Below are 24297 nucleotides of genomic sequence, written 5' to 3'. Positions count from 1 at the left end.
CCTTCCCAGAATCACTCCCGAATTAGAAATTTACTTTGTATTGACTTTCTGCCAGAAATAAACTCCATTTTAATTCCTCCATATCGGATTGCTCCGGAAGAATTGAAAGAGTTGAAGGCTCAACTCAAAGATTTACTAGATAGAGGTTTTACTAAACCTAGTATTTCCCCATAGGGTGCTCCCATATTGTTTGTAAAGAAGAAGGATGGGCCCCTTAGAATTTGAATTAATTATCGCAAACTCAATAAAGTGTAACAAACCTAAAAGTGACTATTCTAAGTAATGTCTAACATATCTAGAATGCCTAGATAAGACCGGGTTCAGACGGATTGATTCGCGTAGAACCAGACCTCTGAACCTCTGCAACAGCAAAGCCAATTAACTTGGTGAGTTATTTGAGCTACGAAAGGTTTGATGCAGCCATGTTGGGAATCCGAATATGAAGATTTACCCGGATGAGTCTTAACCGGACATAAAAAGGGGTAATCATAAGTTTGGAGGGTCTAGGGATAAAATAGTCTCTTCCAGGATAAGGGTAGTATTTTAATTACCCTAATTAATTAATTAATTAATTAATTAATATGGTTACGGGGAAATTTGGGTAGAGGTTGCCGAAATTGACCCTTTAAGCAATATCTTTCTCCACCAGGGTTCGAGCCTTGGTGGAAGCAATGATTTAATTGTTTTATTATATTTAGTGAATTAGTCAAATTAATTAATATTTAATTTGCAAATTTAGTTAAAGGAAAATTAGATTTTTAATAAAATAATAATAATAATAATAATAATAATAATAATAATAATAATATTAATAAATAGTGGGGAGTCCTAGTTTGACTAAGTCTCCACCTAACTCTCCTAATCCTAATCCTCTCATTCTCACGTCTCTCACTCTCATTCTCACGTTTTCCATTAGCAAAAGAACTGAAAATAATATTTATTTACTCTTGATGAACTTACACACAAAAACTCAAACGAAAACCTAAGCTAAAAATGAAAATAAACAATGTTCTTCTCGATGGATTGGGTTTTGGATTTCGGTGGTGAGACAGTAGTGTCTTGGGAATCGGCAAAATTGAAACAAGTGTTGAACGACATTAAGGTATTGGTTTTCTTCTCTCTTGGCCCCTTTCCCAAGAGACCTTGAAGGTTTAGTTTAATCGCAATTGAAAAACTAAGGTTGTCCACGTTGCATGCCCCTGCCATTAGATCCTTTGAAAGATTGAAAGTATATATTGGTATGTCTTCTGGTAGATAATTTTAGGTCTTGTTGTGATTATGCATAGAACATGAAAAATGGAGAGAAAGGATGAGCTATGTTTTAAATTTATTTAAAATTTGTGATGTCATTGGGAATTGAACCCAAGTCCTCACCAAATTCAAATTACATAAAAATTCATTAGAAAAACGAAAGTAAAAATAAATGTGGTGACTGGGGATTGAACCCACAACCTCTTGAATAGATGAGAGAGTTAGGAGAAAATAAAATGAGGTGAGTGGGGATTCAACCCACAACCTCTTGAATAGAAGAGAGAGTTAGGAGAAAAATAAAATGAGGTGAGTGGGGATTTAACCCACAACCTCTTGAATAGATGAGAGAGTTAGGAGATAAAATAAAGGAGAAAAATAAAATGAGGTGAGTGGGTATTGAACCCACATCCTCTTGGATAGGTGAGAAAGTTCAGAGAAAAATTAAGAGAAAAAGAAGGAGCTTGTGGGGGATTGATCCTACATCGAGTAGTTTGTAAGTCATGGTAGTGAAGTGCACCACTATCCTGAATTAGAGACTGCATGATGCATAGGAAAAATTCCCTTCTTCTGATCTTATCGTGCCTTCTGTAATGTCTAATTTCTTTGTTTTAAGAGAGTATCTAACATCAACTCTTGAGATTCAGAAAGATGTGTACGAGGAGAAATGCAGGCGGAGAGAATGGAGGAGCAGCTGCTGGGGTAAATGAATTTCCTTCCCAGGCTCCAGCTGCTGGAATGGGGATGCCTGTTCACCCAACTAGATTGATAGATGGAGAAGCGAGGAAAACCTTGGTACAGATGGCCCGAACCATCACTTTCAAGCTCAGGCTATGACAGCCCAGGCGGAGCAACAAGGTGTTCATAGGGAGAACCCACCTTCCACCACCATGTCTAGCAGGTTAAGGGAATACACGAGGGTGAATCCTCCCGTTTACACTAAATCTAATACTGCAGGGGATCTCAAGGAGGATTGTAGTGCATCTATGTTGCATGATGGAATGGACCTTTTCAGGCTTATGGTCCATGTCTAACAAATGTAGGAAAGCAGGAAGAGGAAGCATATTAGGACAGGGAACAGGTCAAGGCAAGCTGAGAAGAATTTTTCAATGAAGAGTAGTACCGAAATCAGGGATAAGCCCAGGTTTAAGAAGGGACAATACCACCAAGGGGAGTCATGTTCATCGAAGGGTCGCTTTGATAAGGATTCCGAGGCAAGAGTAAAGAGAAATAGTGAAGTAGATACACCTCAGGATTGGCCACCTTATAGGAATTGTGGCAAACTTCATGGAGAAGAGTGTAGAAGGGGCTCTAACGCTTGTTACAGTTTCGGAAAACCGGGTCACATGATGAAGGATTGTCCGTATATGAAAGGTCTAGAAAAAAGGAAGGAGAAAGTTTAGCCGAATGGTCCAAGTGAAGAGGTTCAAAGGTGGCAACGATTGTTCGCACTCATGTTTAGGAGTGTAAGGGAAGACACCTCTGGGTGATGTCTCGGGTGCATAGCCTAAATTAAATTTTCATGTTTATGGTTTTATGCACTAGTTTGAAGTTTATATGTGGGCGTGATCATGTTGGTTGCTGACTTATGTGACTTATGTGTTTATTTATGTTGTATGCTTTGATGAGACTAGTTTAGGAAGAAGTTCATTAGTCTATTAATGTGAAGTTGTAGGTTTCAAGGAAGTGCACCAACCTACTAATATGTAAATCAGATATTCGCCAATAAAAAACATTGAATAACTTAGATATGGATTTTCTCCATAAGTGTTATGCTACCATAGACTATCAATCCAACGTAGTGAGGTTTCAGTTGCCAAATGAGGTAGGGTATAAAGTGACAGGGCGTGGACCAATTCAACAAAACCATATAATTTCAAATCTTAAGGCCAACAAGATGTTATCTAAGGGGTTGGATAGACTCCTCCTAAGGCTGGTTTTATCTAAGAAACACTAAGTTTTTGTGCAATAGTAAACTTGGTCTTGTAAGTCAAAAATTGTATGTGTTTTAATTGCACTATGTGAGTTAAAATGAATTCATGTTTGCATATCATGTTGTTATTTTTTTATAGCGTGGACACAATTTTTTTTGTGTTGCATAAGTTGTGAGGTGCATCAAGTTAAGTGCGAGTGATAGGGAAATTCCTCAATCTCAAATATGAAGCTACGGATAAGCTTGAGTAATATGCACTATCCAGAGTAAGTGTGAAATAGAAACTCACAAAGAGTAAAGTCTCTGTATGTTAACATATTTTTGAAAAATGCCCTCTTTATTTTAAAATGATGTGTAGTTTCATTCAGAGGCGAATGTTCCTGGGGGGGGGGGATAACGTAACAACCCTAAAAATGAGTATGCTAAGTAATGTCTAACATGTTTAGATTGCCAGATTAGATCGGATTCACACGGATTGATGCGCGTAGAACCAGACTTCTAAACCTCTGCAACAACCAAGTCAACTAACTTGACGAGGTATTTGACCTAGGAAAAATTGTGTCCATCCATGTGGGGCACCCAAATATGAAGATTTACCCGGATGAGTCTTAACTGGACTTAAAAAGGAGTAATCTAAAGTTTGAAGGGCCTAGGAGTAAAATGGTCTTTTCCAGGCTAAGGGTAGTATTGTAATTACCCTAATTAATTAATATGGTTAAGGGGAAATTTGGGTAGAGGTTGCTGAAATTGACCCTTAAAGCAAAATCTTGCTCCACACGGGTTTGCGCCTTGGTAGAAGAAATAATTTAATTAACTTATTGCACTTAGTGAATTACTTAATTAATTAATACTTAATTTGCTTATTTAATTAAAGGAAAATCAGATTTTTAATCAAATAATAATAATAATAATAATAATAATAATAATAATAATAATAATAATAATAATAATAATAATAAATAATGGGGAGTCCTAGTTTGACTAAGTCTCCACCTAACTCTCCTAATCCTAATCCTCTCATTCTCACGTCTCTCTCTTTCATTCTCACGTTTTTCATCAGCAAAAGAACTGAAAATAATAGTTCTTCACTCTTAAAGAAATTACACACAAAAACTCAAACCTAAAGCTAAACTAAAAATGCAAATCAACAACATTCTTCTCGACGGATTGGAATTTGGATATTTGTGGTGAGGTATGGTGTCGTGGGAACAGGCAGCATTGAAACAAGTGTTGAACGACATTAAAGTATAGGTTTTCTTCTCTTTTGTCCCCTTTCCCAAGAGACCCTGAAGGTTCTGTTTAATCGCAATTGAAAAACTAAGGTTGTCCCCGTTGCATGCCACTGTCATTTGATCCTTTGAAAGATTCAAAGTATACGTTGGTATGTCTTCTGGTAGATAATTTTAGGTCTGGTTGTGATTATGTATTGAATGTGTATTTGGAAATTATGTAAGGAATGAAAGATGTATTTCGGAAATGTGTTTTACGTTAATTATTTCAGCATGGGTGTGCTCTAAATTAACTATGTTGCAACCTGAAATTTGTGTGTTATAAATGCTGTGTTTTCATATATGTAAATGTTAAAAGTGTGATGTTCATATAAGGGTAATGTTTCTGGAAAAATGTCACCAGAATTACTCCAAGGATCAACATTAAAACTTGAGATAATGATGGATTGAAAGAGACAAATTTCCAGGTGTTGGAAATGTTTTTCTTGGGCATAAATTTGAAAAGAGAGCTATGTTTTAAATTTTTTAAAAAATTTTGAGGTCATAGGGAATTGAACCCAAGACCTTATCAAATGAAAATTTCATAAAAATTCATGACAAAAATGAAAGGAGAAAATAAATGTGGTGAGTGGGAATTGAACCCACAACCCCTTGAATAAATGAGAGAGTTAGGAGAAAAATAAAGAAGAAAAATAAAATGAGGTGATTGGAGATTGAGCCTACAACCTCTTGAATAGATGAGAGAGTTAGGAGAAAAAATAAAGTAGAAAAATAAAATGAGCTGAGTGGGGATTGAACCCACAAAATCTAGGATAGGTGAGAAAGTTAAGAGAAAAATTAATAGAAAAAGAATGAGCTTGTGGGGGATTTATCCCACAATCTCTTTGCCTTAAACGAGAAAGAGAGTAGGGAAAAGAAAGAAAATATAATGGGGGTGACGGGGATCGACCTAGGGTCCCCCAAATCTGAAAAATGCAAGTACAAAATCTAATATATTATTAAGTGTTGCTCAAGGGATTCAAAATTGGGTTCCCTTGCCCAACTCTGTATTGACACACACGTCGTACGTGAACAAATAAATAATGAATGCTGTCTCTAAGGATCGAAATCAAGATCTTGGCATAACAACAAGATGCATATGTCTTGTACCACATAATCTTAGGTAAGTATGAGTAACTTAGATGAATTATGAATGAACCTCATGACTTGTACGTATGGATCCATAAGTCCAGCGTACGTTTAAAAGTAAGCGAACCTAAGATGTATTTAATGAAATGATGTGAACCTAGGAGGTTTAAGTAAGAGTGTGAAACATACAAAAAGGCCAAGTGCATTGGCATATGACGAAATGAACATTAACGTGAGGGGAGTGTAGAATGATGTACATTCAAATCTCAAGCATACTCCAAAAGAAAGTGTTAAGAATTAATTCATAGTTAATATGAAAAGAAAAGAGTGACTACATGACTATAAGCCAGTGCAAGTGAGATAAGTTGCATTTACGCCTAAAAATCAGTGTCACTAAATGAAATATCTAAAAGAGTAAATATATACTAAACAATGAATAAGCAAAGAAAGAGTGGCTACATGAGGATAGGCTAGTACAAGTGAGACAAGCTGTATCTGCGCCTAGAATCAATGTCCCTCAAAGTAAACTCCAAGGAAGCATATATATGTTATACGATGAACAAATAATGAAAGGTGAATAAAGATGAAATGAAAAGATGTTAAGAGAGACCAGGGTGGCACCATAATATGAGGATAGTGCAAGTGAGATATGTTGTACCTATGCCTATATATGGTCACCAAAAGTACTCACCTCATAGAGTGTTTAATATAAAGAGACAAGTCAGAATCACACTCTATATGTAAGTTTATGGACAATTCACACTTAATACGTAATGATGAGATGAGAAATCATCTAATGAGCTATGATGCCTCATTCTAGAAGCCAACTTCTATGATATATGAGATAATTGTAATGGAACTTTATACTGATCACCAATAGGCTAGCTTTGAGTCGCGATTCCTTCTTTCGGGAAGGAAGAGGTTCGTGTAATTCTCATGAGATAAGACTATCCATCCAAACGGGTATGAGACGCCTTATATCTCCTAGTTTTTGAACCTATACTGCCAATATAGGGTTCTAGCAGGGTTCGTGTCCCTATATATGCTAGCATGTTTTTGTTAACTTTGGTCGGTGATTCCATCTCTTTTTTGTGTGTGGTTGAACACTGGATTTCATGATGCTCACATGATTATGTTGGTGAAGGTTAAAGTTAAGAAAGAAAGAATGAGGCAAGCCTCAAATAATGCACATAATGAAATGACAGATACCGAAGGTGTTAGGATAGGATAATCAAGAGGTGAGCTATACTTAAGTAATGACACTAGGTTATTCTTGGTTATTGCACAGTGAACCCGATGAAAGTCTTAAACTACTTCCTAGGTATAGCTGGTGTTTACACTAGTATATGAATGAATGAAAATGAAGTACATATGAATGAATGAAGCACACTCTGTGTTTGCTGAAGGAGACTCCCTAGTTGAGGTCCCATATGTTGAGCTCTCATTTTGGAAGTCTTAATGTCAAGTACATGATTCCAAGGTCTAATGGCATATGAAGGAATGATATGAACTATGTGATATGATATGTGCTGTTTGCAAAATTATATATATGATGATGCATGTTACTCTCATAGAATGACTTTCCTAACTTGATTTGGCAAGTCCACTGACTTGACTTTAAGGACTCATATCATTAATAGAGAGATCCTCATAATAATTCATGTCCTTGGTGTGTTCTTGTATATACCCATACATAGTACAAATGTCTACTAATCCCATAAAACTCTCTACTTTTAGGTGCAGGTGCAGGTTAACGCTAGAGCCTACGAGACTATAGTGAAGTTATCTGAACTTGGAGCATTCATCCGGACATGGTAGGCCCTCTTGATGTCGAGGATGCCTATCTATTATATTCTATGTTAGATGTAGGCATGAGCTAGTGGAGTATGTTCCACTAGTGTTTCTTTCCCTGTTATTTTCAGATATTATATTTGTGCCATTTTGGAAACATTATATTTTCATACATATATGACTATGTCTTTCATTTGATTATCTTGATATAACATGGTGTTGTGAAATACTTATGAGTTTATGTAGATAGTCTTATATGAGTTCAATGTTTCTCACTATGAATTCTAAGTAAACAAAAATTTCAAAATTTTTTGCTAAAATTAACCGAGATGATCTAATGATGACGTATGTAGGCTTGTCTGCGACCTCTGAGAGATCAACGACGCCTGTTTCGGCTAGAGTCTAGACTCCGATCGTGACATAAGGTCACCATTAAGAACAAGTATCCTCTCTCTCTGATTGACGACTAGTTTGATCTACACCAAGGGGAAGCTATTTTCCTAAGATTAACTTGAGATCTGGGTATCACCAACTTAGGGTGAGAGGTGATGATATACCTAAAACGAAATTTCAAACTAGTTATGGTCATTGTGAGTATCTAGAAATGTCCTTTGGTCTGAGTAATTGATGTACTGTGGTTTCATGGTATTTTTAATTCTTTTTCCTTAAGTTTAGTATGTGTCCAAAAGCCTCTTTGTATTGATTTTTATGTAAGTTCCTCCTTATTTGCAGGAAATCTGTCCAAAGATGAACGTGGAAGTTTTTGAGCGAGAAATGCAGAAGAGACCACCTGCGGAGCTTATGACGGTCTGTCGAGCCTGTGACGGTCCGTAGGTGACATCGTAGTGAGGAGAGAAGCTTCTGAAGGAAGAAGGGGAAGTCTGACCTAGTGTGGGATTACGGAAGTCCATGACGGACCGTCATAGCCACGACGGTCCATCCTGCTGGTTCGTCGTAATGATCAGAGAGAAATCCTACTACACAAATTCCAAGAAGTTAAAGTATTATGGAACGGTCCATCATACCTGTTAGTTAAGGCTAACGAAGAAAGCAACAGAAGAATTTGTGAAGTATGGGACGACGGAGGCCATGACAGCCCGTCGTGACCACGATGGTCCGTCACGAGGTCCGTCGACTCAGACGCGTTTGGACAGATTTTTAGCAATTAGAATTCTTATTTTATTAGGTTTTTATTTTTATTGTAAATAGTTTGAAAAACCTCGTTTTTGGGTTTAGATTTTTTGATAGTTAGACTTTTGGATAATCTTTAGATCCCTTGTCCAAGTATTGAAGGATTAATTTCAGTAATTGATACACTTTTTCTGGAATTGATTGTTGGTTCTTTTGTTGATTAACTTAGTGAATTTTTGGATTTTATTCTTTCTAATTAAAGTAAATGCATGAATTCTTATATTAAATATATGAATAGTGTGATTATGACCAAGGGTAACTAAACTCCATAATTAGGGTTGTGGGAACCATGGGTGAAAAGCGAGGTAAAATCTAACTAAAATAGCAATTCTAGAATAGTATCTTGCATGTATTGATAATTCTTTTGTTTAGAAGTCTTTTTAACGGATGGCCAACGTTATCACTCACCTTAATGCTACTTGCCAGACCAAGGAGGTAGATAATAGGAAAAGAATTATCAACATAGATTTAGTGTACAATATCTAATAGGCTAGTGACAGTTGGTACGAGGTAATAACTTAATCAAATATCGAATACAATGCTTAATATGAGGTAAAGGTAAGGGTTAGTATGGAAACACACTTAACCGGACCAAGGTGCGGAGTGAAATTTTCTACATGCCGGACGAAGGATTTAGAGATACATAACTTATCACTTTAAATGCAAGATAGTAGGAAAGAATTGTTATAGTTAGAAGTATCAAGTTAGGAACCTATGGGAAACACTTAAGCCCTAGTTACTTTTATTAATTGATTAAGCTCCGAGATTTGAATTTGTTAGTTGTTTACTTTAATTTAGTTAATTAGTTTCATTAATTTAGAAATAAAAACCCCCTCCTTTGTCTTTTGTTTTCTAAGGAAATAGTTGACTAAATAATAGTAATAATATAATAAAGTTAAGTTTGAACTATTTTCCTCGTGGGATCGACCCCAACCTCATTAGTTTGGGTTCTTTACTTGATGCGAACTCTTTACTTCTTATTTGAGAAGTAAGTTTGATCGTATCAAATTTTGGCGCCGTTGCTGGGAAAGTAGCTTTTAGATTAACTTAAACTTATTACTAAAGTTTAGTCATTATTTTCTTAATTTTACTTTTCTATTGTTTTTTATTCTTGCAGAACTAACTTTATTGTATGTCAAATACACAGAGAGGAAGACAACCGTTGTTTCTCTATGACCACGAATTCGAGCGTACACTATGCAATGTAAATCGAAACTTGGGTATTAACGATGATGAACCAAACCAGAACATCCCAACTCCCGTTGATGTTCATGGTCAGTTTTTAACCGATGATCTTGGTGAAAATCAACAAAGGGGACAAAGACCCACTCCACGCTCTCAAGAATACTACAGAGGTAATGATAATATTGCAGACTTTGATGGGCCACTTGTCTTGTCCCTCTACCACAATGCCACAGCTTTGTGGTAACTACTAGTCTGATGCAAATGCTCACTGCTAGAGGTTTGTTTCAGGCTACCTTCTAAGGTCCCACATGCCCATATAGCTAATGTAAGGGCAGTGTGTAAAAGCTGTGTAGGGAGGCCTGATTTTGATGTGGATGTAATAGGGCTAAGAGTATTTCGTCTCTCACTGACGGGAGAGGCTGCTATTTGCTTCACCGAGCTCCCTTATAACTAAATTTCACTTGGAACCAACTAAGGGACGTTTTCTTAGCACCTTACTACCCGGTCTCCAAGAAACTAAACCACAAAGACAGACTGAACAACTTTGTGGCACTACAAGGAGAGTCAGTTAGAAGTTATGGGGATAGATTCACTTCATTTTTGAGAAGTGTCCCCAATCACAACCTAGATGATGAGACACTGAAGGAATACTTCTATCGGGAACATGATGATAATAATAAAGCGGTATTGGATACAATAGCGGGTGGTTCTTCTGAGGAGTTTCCTTATGCCAAGATTGCCGAAAAGTTAGAGAAAATCTCTTGGCATAATAAAGATTGGAGTACTAGGAAGTCAGATACTGGGAGAAATACCTTCGCAGTGCAATCCACACACAACCCAGCCACAGATTAGATTCATGAAGAGATAGCTCAGATGAGAACTAAGCTTGGGTTGGTATTAAAACATCTCACTAGGGGTGCAAAAAAGATAAACGCAGTTAACTACTTATCTAAACAACCACCACCAAATGATGAATGTTCTTATTAGGAGGATTCCTATGCGGTATATGAGCAGACAGGGGGTTTTCGACCGAGTGCCCTAGGCTCAAGTCAGGATAATTGGTGCCAAGGTTAAGGAAACCAAGGTCGAATCTATGGTAACTATAATCGTGAGGGTAATTATGTCTGAGATGGAAATTATAACCGCGACAACAACTTCAACAGGGGTAACTATGGTAACAGAAATGATAGGAATGGGACCTATGTTCCTCCTCAAAATCGTGAAGTTGCTCCTAGGGATGTTGGAGGTAGTATGGCGCGAGTTGAAGATATGTTGCACCAAATGATGAGGAGGTTCGACGCTAGTGATGAGCATACTAAAGAGTATTGGGCAGAAAGTCGATACACATGCAATATCAATTAAGCATCTTGAGTTACAAACGGCCCAATTATCTGCGACTGTGAACACACGGCAACCGGGCACTCTTCCTAGCCACACTGTCCAAAATCCAAAAAATGATGGACACGTATGACAATCACTACCCGCGGTGGTAGGCAAACCATTGACCCACCTATGTCGTATAATGATGAAAAGGTGATAAAAGATAATGATAAGTGGTAGAGGTAAGTGGTGAAGTAGAAGATAACATTGGAAAAGATGCTGAAGTGCCTAAACAGGTAACTCCCATGCCCAGACCACCACCCCTATTTCCACAAAGATTAGTGAAAAAGACCGAGGATGGTAAATATCGGTGTTTTATAACAATGTTGATGCAGCTTTCTATCAGTGTCCCTTTGGTAGAAGCTTTAGAATAAATGCCCGGTTATGCCATGTTTATGAAAGATCTGGTTACAAAGAAAAGATCGATCACTTTTGAGGATGATGATAGAATGCAACATTGTAGTGCTATTGCTACAAGATCTCTGGTACAAAAGAAAGAAGATTCGGGTGGTTTCACTATTTCTTGTACAATCGGGTTATTACATTTTACGAAAGCATTATGTGATCTAAGGGCAAGCATAAATCTCATGCCCCTCTTGATTTACAAGAATTTGGTTTTGGGTTATCAAAAGCCCACTGCGATGAGGCTACTGATGGCCTATCGAATAGTAAAAAGGCTTATAGGGAAACTCCACGATGTCCTAGTAAAAGTGGAGTAGTTCATATTTCAGGCAGATTTTGTTATTCTTGATTGTGAAGTCGATTTTGAAGTGCCTATTATTTTTGGGAGGCCATTCCTTGATATGGGTAGAGCCTTAGTTGATATGGAAAAGGAGCAGATGAAATTTTGGTTTAAAAATGAAGAAGTGACCTTCAACATTTGTAGGTCTATGGGGTAGAGTGGTGAGGTCCAATCGGTATCTGCTATATACTACAAAGTTGGTGAGGCATCCAAGACACAAATAGAAGAACATCTAGGTGTAGAAGCATTAAAGGCAGTGATCCTGAATTTTGATAACGATTGCATTGAAGAGTATGGGTCATTAGTCGCGGCTCTTGATCATGGTGATGTTCGGTTTAAACAAAAGAAATATGAGTTAGACATGAAGAATCGCGAGTGTCCACCCGCGAAACCATCTACAGATGAGGCTCCAAAGTTAGAACTAAAAGCTCTCCCATATCATCTCAGGTATGAATTCTAAGGAAATGGTGAAACTTTGCCGGTAATTATTGCATCAGACCTGAATGAACAACAAGGTTAGAGATTGGTGAAACTGCTAAAAAGGTTTAAAAGAGCTATTGGGTGGACTATTGCGGACATTATTGGGATCCCTCCTGGTATTTGTTCTCATAAAATCCAACTCATGCCCGATCATAAGACAAGTATTGAGCACCAGAGACGCTTAAATCAACCTATGCAAGAGGTCGTGAAGAAGGAAATCATTAATTGGTTCGATGCCGGAATAATATATCCGATCACCGATAGTAGTTGGGTATGCCCTTTTCAGTGTGTACCTAAGAAAGGGGGAATGACTATGGTCCCCAATGAGAAAAATGAACTTTTTCCAATGAGACCGGTTTCTGGATGGAAGGTGTGTATGGATTACCTTAAATGAAATGCATGGACCAAAAAAGACCATTTTACAATGCCCTTCATGGATCAGATGTTTGATACACTTTCCAGAAAAGGGTGGTACTGTTTTCTTTATGGATATTTTGGGTATAATAAGATTTCTATTACACCAGAAGATCCAGAGAAAACCATCTATATTTGTGCATATGGGACCTTTGCGTTCAAGAGAATGCCGTTTGGGTTGTGAAATCCACCCTCCACATTTCAGAGATGTATGATGTCGATATTCTGCGACATGGTGGAAGATATTATTGAAGTTTTTATGGATGGATTTTCTGTGGTTAGTAGATCATTCGAGCGGTAATTGAGCCATTTATCTGAGGTCCTTAAGAGATGTGAAGACTGCAATTTAGTACTAAATTGGGAAAGAAGGTATTCTTTTGGGTCATCGCATTTTTGAAAAGGGCATAGAGGTTGATCGAGCTAAACTCGAAGTAATAGAGAGACTTCCCCCACCTATCTCTGTAAAAGGTGTGAGAAGCTTTCTTGGGCATACAGTTTTTTACCGGAGATTCATCAAAGATTTTTCAAAAATTGCGCATCCGTTGTGCAAACTGCTGGAGAAAGATTGCAAATTTTATTTTGATGAATCCTTTCTTAAAGCATTCGGCGAGCTAAAAGAAAAATTGGTGTCTGCATCTATAATTATTTCTCCGGATTGGAACATTCCATTTGAGGTGATGTGCGATGCTAGTGGGGTTGCTCTTGGATTGGAAAATCCTTCACCCCATTTACTATGCTATTAAACCCTAAATGAAGCCTAGAAGAACTACAATGTGACTGAGCAAGAACTTCTTGCAGTAGCTTATGCTTTTGAAAAATTTTGCTCCTATTTGCTAGGTACTAGAGTTATAGTGCATACTGACCATTCAACATTGAGATATTTGATGTCAAAGAAGGATGCGAAACCGAGGTTAATTCGTTGGGTATTACTGCTACAATAATTTGATTTTGAGGCGAGGGACAGAAAAGAGAGCAAAAACAAAGTTGCAGATCACTTGTCCCGTCTAGAAGATGAAGCTATGAGAGTGTTAGGGAATAAGATTGATATTGATGATACTTTTCCCAATGATCATGTATTGGCTGCCTCACAAGACTTGATTCCATTGATCGCAGATTTTGCGAACTATCTGGCTAGCGATATTGTTCCATCGGACTTGTCCTTTCATCAAAGAAAAAAATTCGTGTATAATGTGAAGAAATACTTTTAGGATGAACCAAACTTATATAGGAGCTGTGCCAATGGGCTTATTCGGCGTTGTGTGCCAGAAGTTGAGATGTTGAGAGTTTTAGAGGCATGCCATTCCTCACCCGTTGGTGGACATCACAGTTGTATCTGAACCACTCATAAGATATTACAATGTGGTTACTATTGGCCAACTCTTCATCAAGATGCTCATTAGTTTGCTAAAGCATGTGATAGTTGCACAAGAGATGGCAACATTTCAAGAAAGCAAGAGCTCCCTCTAAAACCCACTCTTGTGATTGAGTTATTTGATGTTTGCGGTATTGACTTTATGGGTCCTTTTGTGAGTTCTCATGGAATGAAGTATATTTTAGTAGTGGTTGATTATGTATCTAAATTGGTGGAAGCTACTCGCCCTCTCAAACAATGAAGGGAAGAGTGTCATTGCGTTCTTGAAAAAGAATATATTCTCTCGATTTGTTACCCCAAGGGTAATTATTATTGATGGGGGATCCCACTGTTGCAACAAATTGTTCAAGGGATTATTGGAGAAATATGGGGTTCGCCATAATGTGGCTACTCCTTACCATCCTCAAACTAGTGGGCATGTTGAAGTGTCAAATCGGGAGATCAAACAGATATTGTCAAAAATAGTGAATGCTAGTAGAAAGGATTGGTCAAGGAGCCTTGATGATGCTCTTTGGCCCTACCGGACAGCGTATAAGACTCCCATAGGTATGTCCCCGTACCAACTTGTATGTTGAAAAACTTGTCATCTTTTGGTTGAATTAGAGCATAAAGCCATGTGGGCTATGAAGAAGTTGAAAATGGATTGGAACGAAATGCAGAACAATGGTTAACTGGGTTGAATGAACTCGAGGAATTTCGCCTGAAAGTTTATGAAAGCTCAGCCCTCTACAAAGAAAAGATGAAGAAGTACCATGACCTAAAAATTGAAAAACAAGAGTTTATGGTTGGGGATTTGGTGCTTTTATACAATTCTAGGTTGCGCTTGTTTTCAGCGCTTATATGCTTTTGAGTTGCGGGTGATAGCCCGGACAACCCCTCTGATGAACGTGTCGACCCTTCAGGCTGCGGTTGACAGGTTGCGCCCCAATCTTTATATGATCCTAGAGGCTAGGGTGCCTGAGATTGAGGCCCCTTTTGCAGAGCTTGCTGAGGACACAGTCTTGGCTTTTTTATTCGCCACTTCTGATATTCGACCACCTCCCCCTCGAGATCATGCAAAGAAGCGCCTTGATTGCTGATGAGGAAGCGCGTAAGATTAGGGATGTAGAGTCAGCTGTTGGGGCATCTAGCTCAAGAGATGTGGAGACAACGGGAGGCACGACTGATAGTGTTGCTATTGATGAGGACACTACTGAGGGTGTCCAAATAATACAGGTAGTGGGTTTCGAGAAACTGGACCCACCAGCTTGCTGATCACTGACGCTTTGCGCCCCATGTTTGCTTCACCTACCACTCTTGTATTTAATTTTTTTTAAGCATTGGGGACAATTAAATATCTTTTTTGTTGGGGGTGGGGTAAATGGAAAGTGAGTGCTAGGGTGAAGTCTGAGTAGCCCAATTCACGATCCTCTTTTGGAGTTTTCTTGCCTGTGTTCTTTTACCCCAAGAGACTGATTATTTTTATTATTTAACCGGCATGTCTATATCTTGTGTACATAGTATAGCTCTGAAGCATGATGGCTAGAACAAAAATCATATCATGATGTAATGAGAATGATGCATGGCTAGGCATAGTAATTGTTAAATGTGTGGCTCTAAGCATGACATAGAGATACACCGGTGCATGACCCTAAGTCTAAGACTTGAACTAGGTGTCTGATAATCTGGTAGAGTAATGAGATGTGAAGTAAGTGTGAGGAAAATTTGAATAGTCCACTATTTGTACTGAGCTAGAACTTGCATGGTTAGTCTTGCTAAAAGTAAGATGTAATAGACAATTAGGAAAGGATCATAGGCCCTTTTTTCAATATAGCCAAATTTTAGTCTAAATAACAAAAAAAAAATGAAATTAATCCCTCTTTGATCCAAATAATTTGAGCTTAAAATACACCTTTCTTTTTCACCCCAACTGATCTTTTCTGGGAATAATGTGTTGGCCCTGGACCCTCCTTGGACATGTGCACCAAAGCTTATGCAAAAAACATGAGTTGAGGGTGGCTAATGTAGTAAACAACCTTTTCGTGGCCCTGACCCATCTTTGGGTATTGTATACTTGGACTCATGGCAAAGCCATGAATTGAGGGTGGCTATTATAAGGAATGCTCTGGAAAGTGGTGTTGAAAGAACAAAGAGAGAGAAAGAAAAGAGGTAAAGTGACTCAAGAACCAGTTGAAAGAAAAGTGAAATAAAAAATTTAATGAATACAAGCAATAAAAGAAAGGAGTCACTTACACAAATGAAGAAAAAAGGGAAAATAGCAAGGTGAAAGAATATAAGAAAAGGGCGGAATAAAATGATGAAACGGTAGGATTCTTAACCAATATGTAAAGGAGAGCAACAAGTCACTAAAGTATACCTAAATATACCCTACCTGAAGCTGAGCCTATGTTACAAGCTAAGAAAGTCCTATCGTGATTCTAAGAGTTGTATGGCGAACTTAAAGCAGTAAAAATAAGGGCAAGCTTATGGCAATATGTATGAATGTGTTGTGAATTTGTTCTAAGAGTGAGTGTTGAAAAGTAATCCTTATACTCAAACTGAAATCATTCAGTGAAAAATGAGAATGTTGTTTTGAAGTGAGGACACTAGTTGCAATATCGAAAATATTAGCACCTCGGTGAGGGATTGAAGCGGATAGATGTCAGTGCGTGGTGAGTCTGTGTCATGGTCTGGTTCCACGTAATTCAAGCCTAATAGTGATAACATGCATAAACATGATGAGACTTATCGGGATTGGTAGCCAAATGATTGCGAAAGCTAAAATATGGATACTCTTGTACAAAGATTTGGTAGTGAATGATTTTGTAGTGAGTCATAGTGCGTCGCTTGAGGACAAACAACGAATTTATGTTGAGGGTGTTGATGTACCGTGGGTTCACTGTATTTTTAATGTTTTTTCCTTAATTTTAGTGTGTGTCCAAAAGCCTTTTTGTATTGATTTTCATCTAAGTTTCTCCTTATATGCAGGAAATCTGTTGAAAGACGAATGCGGAAGTTTTTGAGCGAGAAATGTAAAAGAGACCACCTACGGAGATTATGACGGTCCGTCAAGCCTGTGATGGTCCGTAGGTGACATCGTAGTGAGGAGAGAAGCTGCTAAAGGAAGATGGAGAAGTCTGACCTAGTGTGCTATTACGAAAGTCCATGACGGACCGTCATATCCACGACGGTCCATCCTGCTTGTTCATCGTAATGATCAGAGAGTAGTCCCAGTACCCAAATTCCAAGAATTTAAAGTATTATGGAACGGAGACCCTCGATGGACCGTCGTGCTTGGAACGGTCCGTCATGCCTGGTCATTGAGGTTAATGAAGAAAGAAATAGAAGAATTTGTGATGTATGGAACGACGGAGTCCATGACGGCCCATCGTGACCACGACGGTCTGTCATGAGGTCCGTCGACTCTGACGCGTTTGGACAGATTTTCAGTAACTAGCATCCATCTTTTATTAGGTTTTTGTTTTTATTATAAATATTTAAAAAAAAACTCATTTTTTAGGTTAGACTTTTTGATAGTAAGACTTTTGGATAATCTTTAGTTCTCTTGTCCAAGTATTGAAGGATTAATTTCAGTAATTGATACACTTTTTCTAGAATTTATTGTTGGTGCTTTTTGATATACCGTGGTTTCACGGTATTATTAATACTTTTTCCTTAAGTTTAGTGTGTGCAAAAGCCTTTTTGTGCTAATTTTATATAAGTTTCTCCTTATTAGCAGGAAATCTGTCCAAAGATGAATGCGGAGGTTTTTGAGCGAAGAAATGCAGAAGAGACCACCTACGGAGCTTGTGACGGTCTGTCATGGTTGTGACGCTCCGTAGGTGGCAGCGTAGTGCAGCTGCTGAAGGAAGATGGGGAAGTCTGACCAAGTGTGGGGTTACGGAAAACGTGACGGACCGTCGTAGCCATGACAGTCCTTCCTGCACGTTCGTCATGAAGATCAGAGAGGTAGCCCCAGTACCCATATTCCAAGAGTTCAAGTGTTTTGGAACGGAGACCCTCGACGGACTGTTGTGCTCGTAACGGTCCGTCATACCTGCCGTCGAGGGTAATGAAGAGAACATCAGAAGAAAATTGCACAAGTATGGGACGACGGAATCTATGACGGCCCGTCGTGACCACGACGATCCGTCGCTAGGTCCGTTGACCCAGCCGCGTTTTGACAAATTTCCAGCAAATAGAGTCCTTGTTCAATTAGGTTTTTATTTTCTATAAATAGTTCGAAAAACCTCGTTTTTGAGGTGAGACTCTGGACCATTATTAGACTTTGGAATATTGTGGACTCTTGATTATTTTGTAGACTCTTTGAGAGATTATTGATTATCTTGAGACTTTTATCATTGATTGTTGGTGACTTTTGCTGATTAATCAAGTGAACTTTCGGATTTTACTCTTTCTCATTGAAGTAAGTACATGGATTCTTATATCATATATTTCAATATTGTGATTATGACTATGGGTAACTAAACTCCACAACTAGGGTTGTGGGAACCATAGGCAAATAATGAGGTAATAATTCTAGAATAGTGTCTTGTATGTATTGATAATTCTTCCGCTTAGAAGTCTTTTTAACGGATGCCCAATGTTAGAACTCGCCTTAATGCTACTTGCCGGACCAAGGAGGTAGATAATAGGAAAAGAATTATCAACATAAATTTAGTGTATACTATCTAATAGGCTAGTATTGATTCATACGAGGTAATAACTTAGTCAAATATCGAATACTATGCTTAATATGATGTAAAGATAAGGGTTAGGATAGCAACACACGTAGTCGGACCAAGGTGCGGAGTGACATTTTTCTAGATGCCGGACCAAGGATTTAGATATACATAACTTTTCACTTTGCAAGCACAATACTAGGAAAGAATTGTTATAGTTAGACTTATCAAGTTATGAACCTGTGGGGAACACGTAAACCCTAGTTACTTTGATTAATTGATTAAACTCCAACATTCGAAGCTGTTTGTTGTCTCCTTTTATTTCGCTAGTTATTTTCATTTATTTTGGAATAGAAACCCCCCTTTTATCATTTTTGCTTTCCAAGAAATTAATTGACTGACATTAGTAGTATTAAATTGAAGTTAAGTCTAAACTATTTTCCTCGTGGGAACGATCCCAACCTCACTAGTTTGGTTATTTATTTGACACGACCGCTTTACTTCTTATTTGAGAAGTAAGTTTGAGCGTATCAAATTTTGGCGCCGCTGCCGGGGAAAGTAGCTTTTAGATTAACTTAAACTTATTACTATAGTTTAGTTGATATTTTCTTGATTTTACTTTGTTTTATTGTTTTTGATTCATGCAGAACCACCCTCCTTGTATGCCAAATACACGGAGAGGAAGAGAACCCTTGTTTCTCTACGATCACGAATTAGAGTGTACACTACGCAACATGAATAGAAACTTGGGAATCAATGATGATGATCCAAATCAGAACATCCCAGCTCCGGTTGATGTTCATGATCAGTTGTTACCCGATGCTCCGGGTGAACACCAACAGAGGGGACAAAATCCCGATCCACGGCCCCAAACATACTACAGAGGCTATGACAACATAACAGACTCCGATGGGCCACTTGTCTTGCCTCCTCTACCACCAGTTCACACCTTCGTGGTAACTAGAAGCCTGATGCAAATGTTCACTGCAAGAGGTTTGTTTTTAGGGCTACCTTCTGAGGATCCACATGCCCATATAGCTAAGGTAAGGGTAGTGTGTAAAAGCTGTGTAGGGAGGCCTGACTTGGACTTGGATGTAATAGGGCTTAGAGTGTTTCCTCTCTCACTGACGGGACAGGCTGCTATATGGTTCACTGAGCTCCCTTACGACTCAATTTTCACTTGGAACCAACTAAGGGATGTTTTCTTAGCACGCTACTATCTGGTCTCCAAGAAACTAAACCACAAAGACAGAGTGAACAACTTTGTGGCACTACCAGGAGAGCCAGTTAGTAGTTCTTGGGATAGATTCACCTCGTTCTTGAGAAGTGTCCCAAATCACTGTATAGATGATGAGTCACTGATGGAATACTTCTATCGGGGACAGGATGATAATAACAAAGCGGTGTTGGACACTATAGCAGGTGGATCTTATGGGGAGTGTCCTTATACTGAGATTGCTGAAAAATTAGAGAAAATCTCCCGGAATAATAAAGCTTGGATTACTAGGAAGCTAGATACCGGGAGAAATCCTTCGCAGTACTGTCCACTCACAACCCAGCCAAAGATGAGATTCGTGAAGAAATGGCGCTGATGAGAACTGAGCTTGGGTTGGTACTAAAACATATCACTGGGGGTGCAGAAAAGATAAATGCAGTTAACTACTTGTCTAAACCACCACGTCCTAATGATGAATGCTATTATGTGGAGGACTCCTATGCAGTAAATGAGCAGACGGGGGTTTCCGACCGAGCGCCCAAGGCTCAAATCAGGATAATTGGCGCCAAGGTGAAGGGAACCAAGGTCGGATCTTTGGTAACTATAACCGTGAGGGTCATTATGTCCGAGATGGAAACTACAACCGCGACAACAACTTCAACAGGGGTAACTACGGTAATAGAAATGATAGGAATGGTCCCTATATCCCTCCTCAAAATCGTGAAGTTACTCCTAGGGATGGTGGAGATAGTATGGCGCGAGTTGAGGATATGTTGCCCAAAATGATGAGGAGGTTTGATGCTAGTCATGAGCACATTAAAGAGTTAAGGTGTGATTTAGCAGGTATTGGGAAAACAGTCGATACACATGCAATATCGATTAAGCAAATCGAGTTGTAAATGGCCCAATTATCTGCGACTGTGAACACACGGCAACCGGGCACTCTTCCTAGCAACACTGTCCAAAATCAAAAAAATATGCACACTGTATGGCAATCACTACTCGATGTGGTAAGCAAACCATTGACCCACCTATGCCGTTTAATGAGGAAAAGGTGAGAAAGGATGATGATAATGTTGTAAAGGGTAGTGGTGAGGCAAAAGAGAGCACTGGAAAAGATGCAGAAGTCCCTATGAAGGTAATTCCCATGCCTAGACCACCACCACCCTTCCCACAGAGATTAAAGAAAAAGACCGAGGATGGTAAATATCAGCGTTTTATAACAATACTGAAGCAGCATTCTATCAACGTCCCTTTGGTAGAAACTCTTGAACAAATGCCTGGTTATGCCAAGTTTATGAAAGATCTGATTACAAAGAAAAGATCAGTCACTTTCGAGGATGATGATAGACTGCAGCATTGTAGTGCTATTGCTACAAGATCTCTCGTACAAAAGAAAGAAGATCCGGGTGCGTTCACTATTCCTTGTACAATCGGGTCATTACATTTTGCGAAAGCATTATGTGATCTGGGGGCAAGCATAAATCTCATGCCCCTCTCGATTTACAAGAAGTTGGATTTGGGTGACCCAAAACCCACTGCGATGCGGCTACTGATGGCTGATCGAACAGTGAAATGGCCCATAGGGATACTCCATGTTGTACTAGTGAAAGTGGAGTCATTCATATTTTCGGCAGATTTTGTTATTCTTGATTGTGAAGTCAATTTTGAAGTGCCTATTATTCTTGGGAGGCCATTCCTTGCTACAGGTAGAGCCTTAGTTGATATGGAAAAGGGGCAGATGAAATTTCGGTTGAACAATGAAGAAGCGACCTTCAGATTTGTAGGACCGTGAGGCATAGTGGTGAGCTCCAATCGCTATCCGCCATATCCCACAAAGAAAAGATGAAGAAGGAGAATGAAGAAAAAAGTGCAAAACAAGAGTTTATGGTTGGGGATTTGGTGCTTTTAGACAGATCTGGGTTGCCTTGTATTCCGGGCAAGCTCAAGTCGAAATGGACTGGCCCTTACTTGATCACCCAAGTATTCCCTCATGGAGCAGTTGAGTTAAAAACCAAGGAAGGAGTGCGGTTTATGGTCAATAGAGAACAAATAAAACTCTATTTTGGGCATACTGCATCGGTGAATGAAGTGATAGAGGCATACCATCTTGATGAAGGCAGAGTAATCAAGTGTCCTCAGTCGTGCCGCGACATTAAATTAGGCGCTTGTTGGGAGGCAACCCAATACATATAGTTTTTCTTTCTAATTATGGTAGCATTTTCTACTAATAGGTTTTTAATTTGTAGGCACATCACCAGGAAATTCTGCAGAAAATTACTCTAATGGGTTTCAACTGTGACGGACCGTCGCATGAATTGGTCGTGCCAGGTACGTCTTTCTGTTATTTTCAAACTAGGGCACACGCGACGGAACCAAAGACGTACCGTCACAACTGAGACGGATCGTCGTCGTGGAACCGTCGCGTCATTAATGAGGCATACCCGACCCGACCCGGCTGGGGGTTTTTTAAAAAATTCAACATTTAAAACCCCCAACCCTTCATTTCACCCCATTCCTTCACTCTTCCACCTATTTCCCTCCCTTTTCAACTTCCAAAATCATCTCCCTCTTCAACCGATCATTTTCCCCAAATTCTACAAAGTCCTAAAAGTCCTCATCTACTAGTCGAAGCTGCTGCTGTGGGTGTCTTCTTGATCACAAAGTACCTTATTCCCTCTTGTTTTTCTCAAATTCTCAGGTATGTGTCTCTAATTTCTACTCTTTTATATTGCATTTTTGTTTATGAATTAGTAGTAGTCTAGTTCTTCTTGATACGTTCATTCTTTATCAAATTTTGTCTGACCTAGGTTTAAAAAATTTCCGAAATTTCCATGTTAAAACCCTAGAAATAAGTGCCTTAGAATTGCTAGGTTACTAGGTATTTGGGTTAGAAAAATGTAGGTCAAAACACTACACATTCGATTTGGGTCATAGGGATGAATGGGGCATCTCCAGTTCTGTCACTGAGTTACAGAACGAGACCCCGATGACGGACCATCGTATTCACGACGGACCGTCACTGGGTCCGTTCCAACCGCCCTAACACTCCACTGTCCAATTTTTCTCCAAGTGTCCACCAACGGCCACATGCGACGGACTGTTGTTCCCGCGACGGTCCGTCCTGCACAACCGTTCTGGTTGTCAGAGACCCTATTCCTAAGGGTATCTCAGTTTTTCTAATTGTCCTTCAACGGACACATGCGACGGACCGTCATACCTACAACGGTCCGTCCTGCACAACCGTTCTGGTTGTCAGAGACCCTTTTCCTAAGGGTCTCTCTCTATTTTTCTAAGTATCCTCAAACGGACAACTTCAACGGATCGTCATACCTTCGACGATCCGTCCTGCATGACCGTCACGACGGTCAGAGACCCCTCTCCTAGGGTCTCCCTATTTCTTTTAAGTGTCCTCTGACGGACACCTATGACGGACCGTCGTACCTGTGACGGTCCGTCCTGCACATACCGTCATACTTGTCGCAGAGTCTCCTTTAGAATTCTCTATATAAACATAGTCTAAGTAAGACACGACGGACCCCATGACTGTCCGATGTACTCACGACGAACAGTCACCTGGTCCGTTGTGTTTCACTGTTACTATAGAAATGTCATTTTATTTTAATTGTTTTTTTGTGGTTTTTCTTGTCTTGTTTGCTCATTCTAGTACTAATATTGATCCTTTACAGGTACTATCTACTATGGCACCAAAACAAGATCGAGTCTATGCACGCGGGCGATTGAAGTTTGTCGCCCTGTCTGCCAGCCTGGTCATTGGCTCTAATGATGAGCGTGACCCCGAGTACGTGCCCCCAGGCACTTCCACCCCATCCCATGCTGCACGTGCTGCCAGAGCCACACCCAAAAAGGTGGCGTCCGGCGTAGTCATTGCCTCCCAGTCTGATGAGGAGCGCACACTGACCGGCACACCTTCTGGGTCAGTCACTAATGAAGAAGGAGCGTCTGGCTCCTTAGGAGTTTCGTGGTCGGAGAAAGCCTCCGGATCTACTGAGGTTCCCGCACCCGCCACCGCTGCAGCGTCGGCCTCGTCTGATGAGGCTGACAGTTCGAAATCCACACGCGGTTCACCAGCTCGTGCTCTCACTCCGGTCACCGACCAGCCCAACCGGTGTTGTGTAGACGGGCAGTTTCAAGTCTATTCCGATGCCAAGTTCCTGAATGACAAAGGAGTTATGACTCGGACACTTACATTGGAGCGGCGGGTCCTTACGGGAAGTCTCCCGACGATGCCTGAGATCCACAATCTCTTCACCAGACATCGACTGGAGTGGACAGCACGTCCGTTGGGACGTTATAGTGAAGAGCT

Source organism: Solanum pennellii, chromosome 10 (assembly GCF_001406875.1).
Source record: "Solanum pennellii chromosome 10, SPENNV200".
Lineage (NCBI taxonomy): Eukaryota > Viridiplantae > Streptophyta > Magnoliopsida > Solanales > Solanaceae > Solanum > Solanum pennellii.
Note: the sequence above shows the minus strand (reverse complement) of the source record.